At 36.4% G+C, this 11,034-nt stretch overlaps 1 pseudogene; it reads left to right on the plus strand.

The window, feature by feature from the left end:
• The first annotated feature begins 8,969 nt into the window (after nucleotides 1-8,969).
• Nucleotides 8,970-9,478, plus strand: LOC124993399 (protein tyrosine phosphatase type IVA 1-like; annotated as a pseudogene).
• The last annotated feature ends 1,556 nt before the right edge of the window (nucleotides 9,479-11,034 follow it).

Below are 11,034 nucleotides of genomic sequence, written 5' to 3' on the forward strand. Positions count from 1 at the left end.
TGAAAGCTTACATCAGTTTCAGACTTTTAAAGCAGAGTGTAGAAATCTATTGCAAAGGACTGAACTCTGGAATGAGTCCATATACATTTTATTTTGAGGATTACATTGGTACATATGCATTTTATAATCAAGAAAGGATACATAAAAGGATCTGCTATAAACTCACAGATCCTCACTGTAATGATCAATCTGAATTGTCAACTTGATTGGATTAAGAGATACTGATGATTAAGAGGTTTCTGGATGTGTCAATGAGAGTGTGTCTAAGAATGATTGGCATGTGGGACAGCAAACTGAAGTGGAAACCCTCCCTAAATGTGGGCAGCATTAGGATGGTGGATTGGATGGAATAAAAGTTGGAAGAACAAGGAAGCAGCAGGAGATGCAAGTTTCATTCTTCTCCAAGGAGTTCTTGATTGCTGCTGTGATCACCTGAGGATATCAGCCTCTCCCTTCTTCACTCTTCCAAAGCAGACTTTGCAACTGATTCTCCAGGGAGTTTCCAGAACCATCATCCTTGGACAAGGGTAGCACCATTGATCGCTCTTGTTCTGAGGCTTCAGCCTCTTGGACTGCACAGTTACTGCTTCCTCCAGCTCTCCAGCCTACAGAGGGCCTTTTTGGACTATCCAGCTTCTGGTTGCATAAGCCAATCTAATAAATCCCCTTTTTAAAATCATACTTCCTGTTGATTCTGTTCCTCTAGAGAACCCTAAAACATGCACCCAAAATAAAATATCAATTACTTTTGTTTTTTAAGCATATTTGGGGTGATTTACTCTGAGAAGCAAGGTGAAAACACCTTTGTACAAGGAATAAGGTGATACTATAATAAAACCTAAAGCATAGCAATCTGGGATTGCATAATAGATAATAGGCAGAATCTCAAAAGAAGAATTAGAATTCTAAGGGTCCTAGTAAAGAATGTTAGCAAAAATCCAATGGCTCTTTAAAAGACTCTGAGCTAGAACTTAAATTGATGTTATCGGAAGTTGAAGAAAGGGGGATTGTCATTGTGCAGTAACAGAAAGCTTAGTCACACTGTCACCTGCATTAAAGTAGAAAGTACAATGTATACTTTATATACAGGACAGTTTAGTTAAAGGTATGTCCAGGCAGAGTGTTAAAAGTTGTCACCTGTCTTCTTGCTGCTTGTAGTAAAATGAAGGTTAAAAAAAAAAACTAAAGTGATAATGAAAGTATATAGATTACCCAGAACTTTCTATGTTAAAGTAAAACTTTTTTTTTTATCTAATTCATGTCTCTGCAGTTAGCAAATAATGCAAAATATAATAAAATTGCTTCCATGGAAAGATTAAATCCAAGGCATTTTCAGGAAAATATTGTCTAAAGAGGAAGTGTATTACTGTAAACTCCTTTGCAAAGACCTCAGAAATATTTAAAGTTATATATTCAACATAAAAATGTCCCTCTAAGAATCTTAGAGGCAGACCACACAGGCTGTCTTCATTAAATACTGAGACTACAGAGAATCTTAGGTGTTTTCCTATAGCAACCATCCAGAAAGGCCAAGGTAAAGGAGAACTTACTATGACAACATTTATTAATCAATATGGTTTTATTTTTCTAATTGTACAAACCCCCAATGAAAGTCAAAAGAGGCCCACGCAGATTTTTAAATGAATTATATTTTCTACAAATACTGCTAGCTTGAATTAAAAGGGGAAGAGATAATAAAAAAAGAAAAAGATGACCTTGGACTTTGAAATTACTATGGGCTGAAAACAGACTGAAAACTACTCAGTTAAAAATACCAATTATCTATTATGGAGAAGAAAGAATAGTTTGGAACATGAAATCAAGATCTCAAGTGGGATTTAGGCATCAAAATGAGCAATCCCCAGATAGCAGAGGTGAGCCTTAATCACGAAATGCAAACTGTGCCTGGCAAAGTTTCAAAATTACTTGAGAGCAATTACTCCTTAGGGCCTTCTGTTGCCCCACTTTAGAAATGGAGGATTTAAGGCAGTTTTCTTGTGCTGTCCAACCTATGTATATTAGGTGTGTTGCAGGTGAACAACTTTTCTCCAGCTTCATAGGTCTTCGAGTCAATAGGAACTTTACATGGGGTGATGTACTCTATGAATGTAACCTGAGGTGCCTCAGTCACATCTGGACTACATTAAATGACATTTTAGTCTGTTTGGGCTGCCATAATAAAATTCCAAAGGCTGGGTAGCTTATAAACAACAGAAATTTATTTCTCACAGTTCTGGAGGCAGGAAAGTCTAAGATTCTAAGATCAAGGAAACTCAATGTCTAGTAAGGGCCTACCTTCTGGTTCAGAAATGGTTATTTCTTTCTTAATCCTCACATGATGGAAGGGTTGAGAGGTTTTTTCTTGTGCCTCTTTTGCAGGAAACAAGCCCCATCTGTGAGAATTCTGTCCCCATCACCAAGTCACCTTCCAGAGACTCAACTTCCTGATCTCTTCACCTTAGGAGCTGATTTCAACCTATGAATTTCAAGGAGATTCAAACTTTCAAACCAAAGAAGATGATCAGATGCTTGACCTCTGACCTGCACCTGAGACATAAAAGGATGAGATTTTGAAGGATGTTGGGGAAACAAGACACTTTATAGTAGGGAGGGCTACGAATTATTAGAGACTAGAAGGTGAACTATAAAAGACAGCCTCAGAGATGGCCCCAAGTAATTCAAGCCTCCTAGAATGTGTCTTTATATAGTCCTCTCTCACACTGAATCTGAGATAACCCTGTTTGAAAACTGGTAGTAATTAAAGTGTATGACTTTCTATTTGGAGAGGTCCACACAGAGTTTAAAGGAAGCTTCTGGAGACCATCAGTATCAACTTGCCAGTTGCGAAGTGAGCCATATTGGAAGTGCAGTGCATCCTCTGGCTCAGATGACATTAATACCTGCTGACATCTGACTGTAACTCTATAAGATACTGAAAACCAGCAACCAAGAAACTGAAAGAAAATAAGTGACGCTAATATTCTTATTTTAAACTTTAAATGTTGGGTCAATTTGCCATTTAAAAATAGATATGTAGAACTGGTGATTTATAATATGAGACAATATGCCCTTGCTAAATGCAGAGAGATAAAGAGAAAAGGTCTAAAGCTTGATCCCAGACACACTTCAACATTTAGACACCCAATGGTAAATCAGCAAAGGAAACTTGAGGTGGTATCTAAAGAGAAAGAGAAAATCAGGGGAATGTGATATCCTGAAAGTCTAGAGAAGAAACTATTTCAAAGAAGACCACTGTCAAATGCTGCAGAGAGTCAAGAGGGATGAGTGCTAGATTTAGTAATGTAAAATTCATTAGTTATCTTGATAAAATAGTTATGGAAAAATCTGATTTAAGTTAGTTTAAAATGCATGAGAGGAGAAACATTAGAATCTGTGAAAGTAGAACACTCTGAAGGAATTTTGCTATAAGGAAAGAACAATAAAGCAAAAATATTAGTATATCTAGACTTCCCTCAAAAAGACAGGAATAAATATTATTGCAACCACTCAAGAAAACTCACAAGTTCAAAAATGTACCAGAAAAAGAAAGTACTATGAGATTTACTTTTACTCCATCTTTGAAAAGCTGGGTGGCCAGAACTGACAAGAAAAGTAAACCTAGCAAAAGCTGCAGAATGACTTCCTAAATGATATACCTGACAGTTTCACCTGGTACGAATTCACATCATTACGTATTCTCCACAGTAAATATAAACAGAGCCAAAGGGGCTCCGTAATCATATGATGAATGTGGTATCATATTGTGTCAGACAACTGCTATATTGCTTCTCTTACCATTACAAAATTAAATCATAAGTGAAGAAGTTGATACTTGGAACCAATGAAAAGAATGCATCTCTGCATCTATGACTCCTGAAATAATTATATAAATGGTAGATTATTATCAAGTATTTTGAATGCTTTGGAACAAGGACAAATTATTTTGTGTGATTACTGCTAACTTGTGAGATAGATAAGAAGTGGAGACTTGAGAAGTTAGAATACAAATACCTGAGTAGAATATTTTGTCACTATGGGAACAAAGATTAAATAAATCCATCTCAAGAAGAAATGTCATTTACTAGTGGGGACAAAATGGATATAAGCTTAAATTCTGGCTTGGCACTTATTAGCTATAGTACACAAACAAATTACTTCAGCTCACTATCTCCAGTTTTTATACCTATAAAATAAAGGCAATAATAGCTGCCTTACAAGATCATGGAAAGTATTAAGAAAAGTCAAAGAAAGTACTAAACATAGTGTCTTCCACTGGATGAGTGTGTCAGTCAGCTTAAGCAGTCTTAACAAAATACCATAGACTGTGGGGCTTAAACAACACAACTTTATTTTCTCACTGATGTGGAGCATGGATATCTGAGATCAGGTTGTCAATATGGTCAGGGCTTGCTGAGAGCTCTCTTCCTGGACTGTAGATGGCCACCTTCTTGCTGTGTGCTCACATAACCTTCTCATGGTATGTGATCTTAACAGGAGAGCTCATCTTCTTCGTGAACTCTAACCACAATCATCTAACCAGATTAGGACTTAAACGTGAATTTTGGTGGAATATAAGTATTCAGTGTATAACAAAGGATGAAGAAAAAAAGAGAAAAACATAACAATATTAGCAATTATTGTTACAGTGACTTTATTGTAATTAAATCTACTACTAATGAAAATCTGAATCCTAAAATTTTTCTTGTGGACTTTTATTTTCATTTTTGCTAAAAAACAGTGCTATAACAGATTTTCTTCCCTTTATAAAAATTTTGGTTCTGCATTTATTATCAAAATACTTTGTATCGAAGGTGGGCAGGTTTAGATTGTAAGCTTTGAGAGCAACACTTGTGCCACTTCATTTTTTAGGCCATTACACCTAACACAATGCCTGGGACACAATAATGGTTTTGTGAATGTGTGATGAATGAGCCACTAGAATTAAACACTCTGCATCCATTATTTTCATTTTTATTCCTGTTATGAACAAATCAGATCCAAAAAGGTAGCACTATATAACTCATTATAAGGAAAGGCATAAGATAAAAAATACAACATGCAAAGTTATTTTTTAAATTCTGTATTGGATGTTTGTTGATACAGCCTACAATCTGAAATTTCTTCTGCTATCTCTTTGTACTCTGAAAAGTGGTTCTCCACAGCAAACCGACCTTTGTAAAAATGTGTTATTGGCAGGGAAATTAGCAGACAGACTTGGCTCTGGTCTTTAATGGAAATGTAATCAGCAGTTTGTCTTTATGAGGGTGCACTGCTATCACCAAATATCCACTTAGGTGGTGAGGCCAAGGCCGGAGGCAGCAGTCCAAAAGCATTAACATCCCCCAGGTGACAATAAAAGGATGAAAAACGCTCATGGGGAGAGGATCCATTTCAGATTTCCTAGTATTTTAGAAGTAAAAGAGAAGTTGGTCTCTTTATATTAATGTAGTCTACTGAGGTTCTCTATATTTGCCAATAAAAGATTTTACCATCCATCCAATGAGAACTCACAATACATTTGTTAGTTGAAGGGTATATTTCCCTTGCAGTCATGCAAAATAAGCTAACTAGCGCCCAGAAAAGCTTTTGGAATAGTTCCATATCATTCCTATGACACAAAACACCTTTCATCATCCAATCTCTTATTTTCCAGTATGGTGACCATTCTTGGTATTGTTTCCTCGATATGCATATTCCAAGATTGTAAAACAACTTTCACCTTCTAACTATGCATTCAATTAGGTGTTTTTGTATCTTTGCATGCTCTCTTGCTCACCCTGGAATGCTTTCCTCCCTGGCTTATAAGGAAAAGTCTTTAATATCATCCCAAACCAAAGCCAGGTATCACTCACGCTATGGAAAGGGAGCCCCCAAGAAAATCTGGGAGAAAAAACTCCAGTCCTTTTCCTCCTCACATTCCTTCTTTGGTCAAGGATGAATTTCTCCAAGTACATTGATTTTCAATGGTAATTTTAAAAATCTCTCTTCTCTATTAGTTTCTGATCTTTCTAAGAGCAAGTTCTATACCTGTATTATGGAGTGTCACCACATCCTAAGACAGTGCCTGACACAGAAATTTTGAATTCATATGTTCAAGTGAGTTCGACTTAAATGTATAAAATACCTCCAGATATTTCCAAAAGGTAGGGACACCACTATTTCCTATACAAGTATAAATTATAATAGAACAATGACCAGAATAAGAGATTAGATGATATAAATCATTAACAAAAGCACATTTTGTAAGATTTTCTGATATAGTAAATTTTTGGTCATTCAATATTTCAAACATTTAGTCATGCCTTCAATGAATCAAGAAAAAAATTGAGTTCTAGGAATTCAATGTCATGTAAGCCCTTGATTTCCAGTATCTTGCCATACTGGAAGAAATAGATATGCACAAAGATGTATACTACGTGATTTAATGGGAATATGAACAAATTGCCTTTTGGAAGTAAAAGAGGAAGGAACTGACTCTAGTGAGTTAAATTAAGTTCCATAGAGAACATTTGTGGAGTCCTGGTGGTGGAGTTGGCAGTTTATCTGAAGAGAAGGAAAGCAGGCAGGGAACATAGGACATAGAAAAATAAAGCTATATTTATGGAACATCCAGTTTTTCACTCAACACCTATTTCCCCATTTCTTACTTACCAAGTTTTGTTCAAAATTCTTTAAGTATTCTTTCCATCAAGGGTGGATCTCTCCTCAGCCACATTTGGTGAATTATGACTGGTCTTTCTCTGGTCCAGAGATGAGCGAGTTCATGAGATATAATTCTGGCTAGTTGATCAGAAGTCTTGAGACTTCCAGAAACATTCAAAGCTACACATGAGAGAAAAGCTACTCAGCACTCTCTGAAGATCCTTGTTGTTTCAAAAGGCAATTCTTAGAGCTAGTCAACTGGTGACCAGAAAGAGAAAAAAACATGATGAAGATGGCATAAAGAAAAATAGGAAAGACCTGTATTTTTGATGAATCTTTATGCCACTGGATCAACAAACACTGGAATTGCTCTCTCTGGGTGTTTCCATGTGAAGTAAGAATCTGCTTATGGAAGCCACTGATGGTATGCTTCCTGGAAATATTCTAACTGATATAGTGTAAAAAGGCATGATATATATTGGAAACGGTCAAAATGTCATTTATAATTTAGGACATCTATTGAAGGGAAGACACTTGAAAGAGTGAATAGTCAAAGAAGCATAGGTCTGGAAATACAGGTTGAAATTAAAACCAGAATGGCATGCTCTCTATTGAAGGAGTTCTTTTCCTTACTGTCTACAGTAAGAATCACTTACATAAAATAAAGGAGAAAACAAGACTCTGAAACAGAGCTGAAGCTGATTTAAGGAATAAGAAAACGGACAATGTAGGAAAGGAAATGAAGACACAGAAAGGGAACTTTTACAGTATAGAGGGAAATTTTGAAACAGGAAGAAATAGAAATGATTTTTTTAAATGTAAAACATGAAAAGAGACTCTCCCTACCATAAGACAGCTTTATTTTCTATTTTACTTTTTTAAATGAATGAAATGAATAGAAGTGTTTCAAAGTAAAACCAGCAGAAGGATTAACACAGAGAAATAAATCAAAAGTACCTAAACTTTTGAAAGAAAAGGAAGAAGCTAAAGTGTTCCTGTTTGCAGATGACATGAACAAACAGTCCACCAAAAATTGTTAGATCTAAAAGGCAAATTGAGTAAAGCTATAGGACATGAAATTAACTTGCAAAAGTCAGCAGCAGCAGCTCAGGAGGCTGAGGCAGGAGGATAGCAGTTTCAAAGGCAGTCTCAGCAATTTAGCAAGGACCTTTGCAACATAGCAAGACCCTGTCTCAAAATTAAAAAAAAAAAAAAAGAGCTGGGAATGTGGCTCCGTGGTAAGCACCTCTGGGTTCAATCCCATGTATTAAAAAAAAAAAATCACCAGCAGAAATTGTATGCACTAACAATGAACTGTCCAAAACATTAAACTTATATGAATAAATTTAACTGAGAAAGTCCAAAATCTGAAAATTATAGAACATTGATGAAAGAGACAACTAAAAAAATGGAAACATATCCCATGTTCATGGACTGAAAAAGTTTTGTGAAAAATGTCCATACCACCCAAAGTTTTCTACAGATTACGTAATTCCTTTCAAAATACTGATTCTCTTTACAAAAACAGAAAAACAATCCTAAACTTTTATATGGAATCACACCAAAAAATGTAGAAGCAATCTTAGCAAAAAAGCAGTAAGCTAGAGGCACCATAGTACATCACTTTGAAGCCCTAACAATCAAAATGGCATGGTAAGGGCATGAAAACAGACACACCGGCCTTGGCACATGAACTGGCTTCCGTGGCTGCAGCTAGTCCGCACGCTCTCCTCAGAACAGTTCACTGCATGGTAGTCTGGTGTCCCTGCAGCCGCTGCCTCCCACGATGACCACCCTTACCCGCTGCCCTGCAACCCTGCCATCACTGCAGCCTTGGGACCAGCTGTATGATTAGGCCACCATCTTCAATGAGTACATATCCTTCAGTTGTGTGGTGTTCTTGGTCACATATTTATGGAGTTTCTGAACGGCAGTAGAGATTACTGCCAGGCCCCGCATGACCTCTATGCAGACATGTGAACTGTTGAAATTCATTACTACCACCAAGAAGCCCCCACAAGACTGGTTAACCTGGACACAGAATATTGAGTTGGAAATCCACAGAGCTTTTTACAAGAGTTCTGACCTGGATGGGGTAAACCCCAGTGCACTTCCCTTCTATTGCCTCAGTGTTACTGGATTGAAGAATTGCTGCTTCTTGTTAGGAGGTTCATTTCATTTCCCATCACTCCCAACCTCCTACTCAAAGCACTGAGGATGTGGAGTGGAGCATATTGAAGTAGACTTTAGTTACTTTGCATCATTTCTGTACTTATTTTTTAAAATTCTTTCATAACCCTATTGAGTGTTTTTTTTAACAAATTAACATGGCTCAAATGAACTGCTCTGCTCCTGTGGAAGTCATGTATAAGAACATGAGAGTTCTTATTACACACAATCCAAGCAATGCAATCTTAAACAAATTCATGGAGGAAGTATGGTATTACCACAATAGTACGAGTATGTGAGGCAATCTGTGACACTTGTGCAGAAAGAAGGCATCCATGTTCTTGTTGGCTTTTTGATGATGGTGGACCACAGTCCAACCAAAGTGTCAATGACTGGTGAAGTCTTGCAAAAATTAAGTTTCCTCAAGAACCTGGTTACTGTATTGCTGTCCATTGTGTTGCAGGCCTTGGGAGAGCTCCAGTGCTTGTTGCCCTGGCATTGGCTGAAGGTGGAATGAACTATGAAGATGCCGTGCGATCCTTAAGACAAAAGCAGTGTGGAACTTTTAACAGAAGGTAACTTTTTTAATTTGGAGAAGTATCTTCCTAAAATGCCACTGTATTTCAAAGACTCCAACGATCATAGAAACAACCATTGCCTTCAGTAAAATGCGGGTGACTGATGGTATTGCCTTGGAAGTGGAACTTAAGACTGGCCCTAGTTTGGCGTATATATTAGCCAATATGTTGGCATGATGAATAAGTCTGATGCAGCTTCCATAGGAGTACTGGAAAGCTGTTTTACCAGGCCACAAGAATGTCAACCTCTATGTTTAAGTTATGATCAAACTGTTTGGACACTTAGCAAAAGTGTTCAACAGTGTCTTGCTGTTCACAGGTTAAAATGTGTTTATCACTTGTACGAGTTGACCTTTTCTGAAATCATGCAGTATTGAGTTAATGTCTTTAAATCTATTTCCATGGCAGAATCTTCCACAAGAAATGTAGAAAGATTAGGTGCCAAAATACCCAGCGCAATACTTGTATATTTTTAGTATCACACAAAACCAAAATTCCAGAAACTAACACTCTAGACCTTATGTGACTTATTCTTTCAATCAATTCAAACATTGTAGGGCCTATCTGATTATTTATCTGCTCATTTTATGTTTTCATCTCCCACATTCACTTTTTTTTTTTTTTTTGCGGTGCTGGGGATTGAACCCAGGGCCTTGTGCTTGTGAGGCAAGCACTGTACCAACTGAGCTATCTCCCCAGCCCACCATCTCCCACAATCATACCAGTATACATCAGGTTTGCTTTTAACCATTGGGGTTTATTGTTTTTGTTTGTTTTGAGTTTCTTTTTTTAAATGTTTACCAAGTCTTTCGGCAATTAGTTAATGTCTTTCTATAAGTCTTATTTTTTTGTTGTTATGGGAAGGCTTCATTTTAAAAACCTAAGTTTTTACAGAAGCACATCCTTAATGTCTCCAGAAAAAAACAAACAAACATACAAACAAAAACCCTACCGTTAATTTAATGTTTGCCCTCTGAGGTGCAACCTAATAGGGAGGGCCTGAAAAAAAGAATGGGAGGAGCTATTAAATATTTTTAGTAAAATGTTGCCTTTGTCTTGTGCAGAACCTGCAGAATGTATGCTCTTTAATTCAGTAACTACTTTTTAAAAGATAAAGATGCTCTGTTATTATAGCTAAAACAATTCTTAATCACAAAATTTCTGAAATTCTTGTATTTTTTTGTAATTATCAGAAGTCATTCACCAACTTTTTTGTTTGAAATGTGATTTTTTTTTTCTTTTCTGCCCAACCTCTTACAAAAAAAAAAAAAAAAAAAAAAAAAAAAAGTGTGTTTCTGCTGATGAATTGAGCAGACATCCAATATTTTATATGCCTTTTGAGCTGTGTAACTTAATATTTGGATACTTGATAATTTTGTTTTATTGTGTAATTGATAAAATGATGATGGGTATTAAAGTCAGTTCAAACATATATTTATACTGTCTGGGAATGTGTGGTTGTAATTCTGTGGGAGAAATAATTTGTCAGTGTTCACCAACTTGTAAAAACTTAGTGCAAGAACTTAAGCATCTAGATAAATAATGAAATGTAAAAACCAAAAACCAAAAAAAAAGAACCCCAGATGCACAGACCAATGGAACAAAATCAAGAGCCAGTAACCAATCCATATATTTATAGCCAACT

The sequence above is a fragment of the Sciurus carolinensis genome, chromosome 9, assembly GCF_902686445.1.
Source record: "Sciurus carolinensis chromosome 9, mSciCar1.2, whole genome shotgun sequence".
NCBI classification, from domain to species: Eukaryota; Metazoa; Chordata; class Mammalia; order Rodentia; family Sciuridae; genus Sciurus; species Sciurus carolinensis.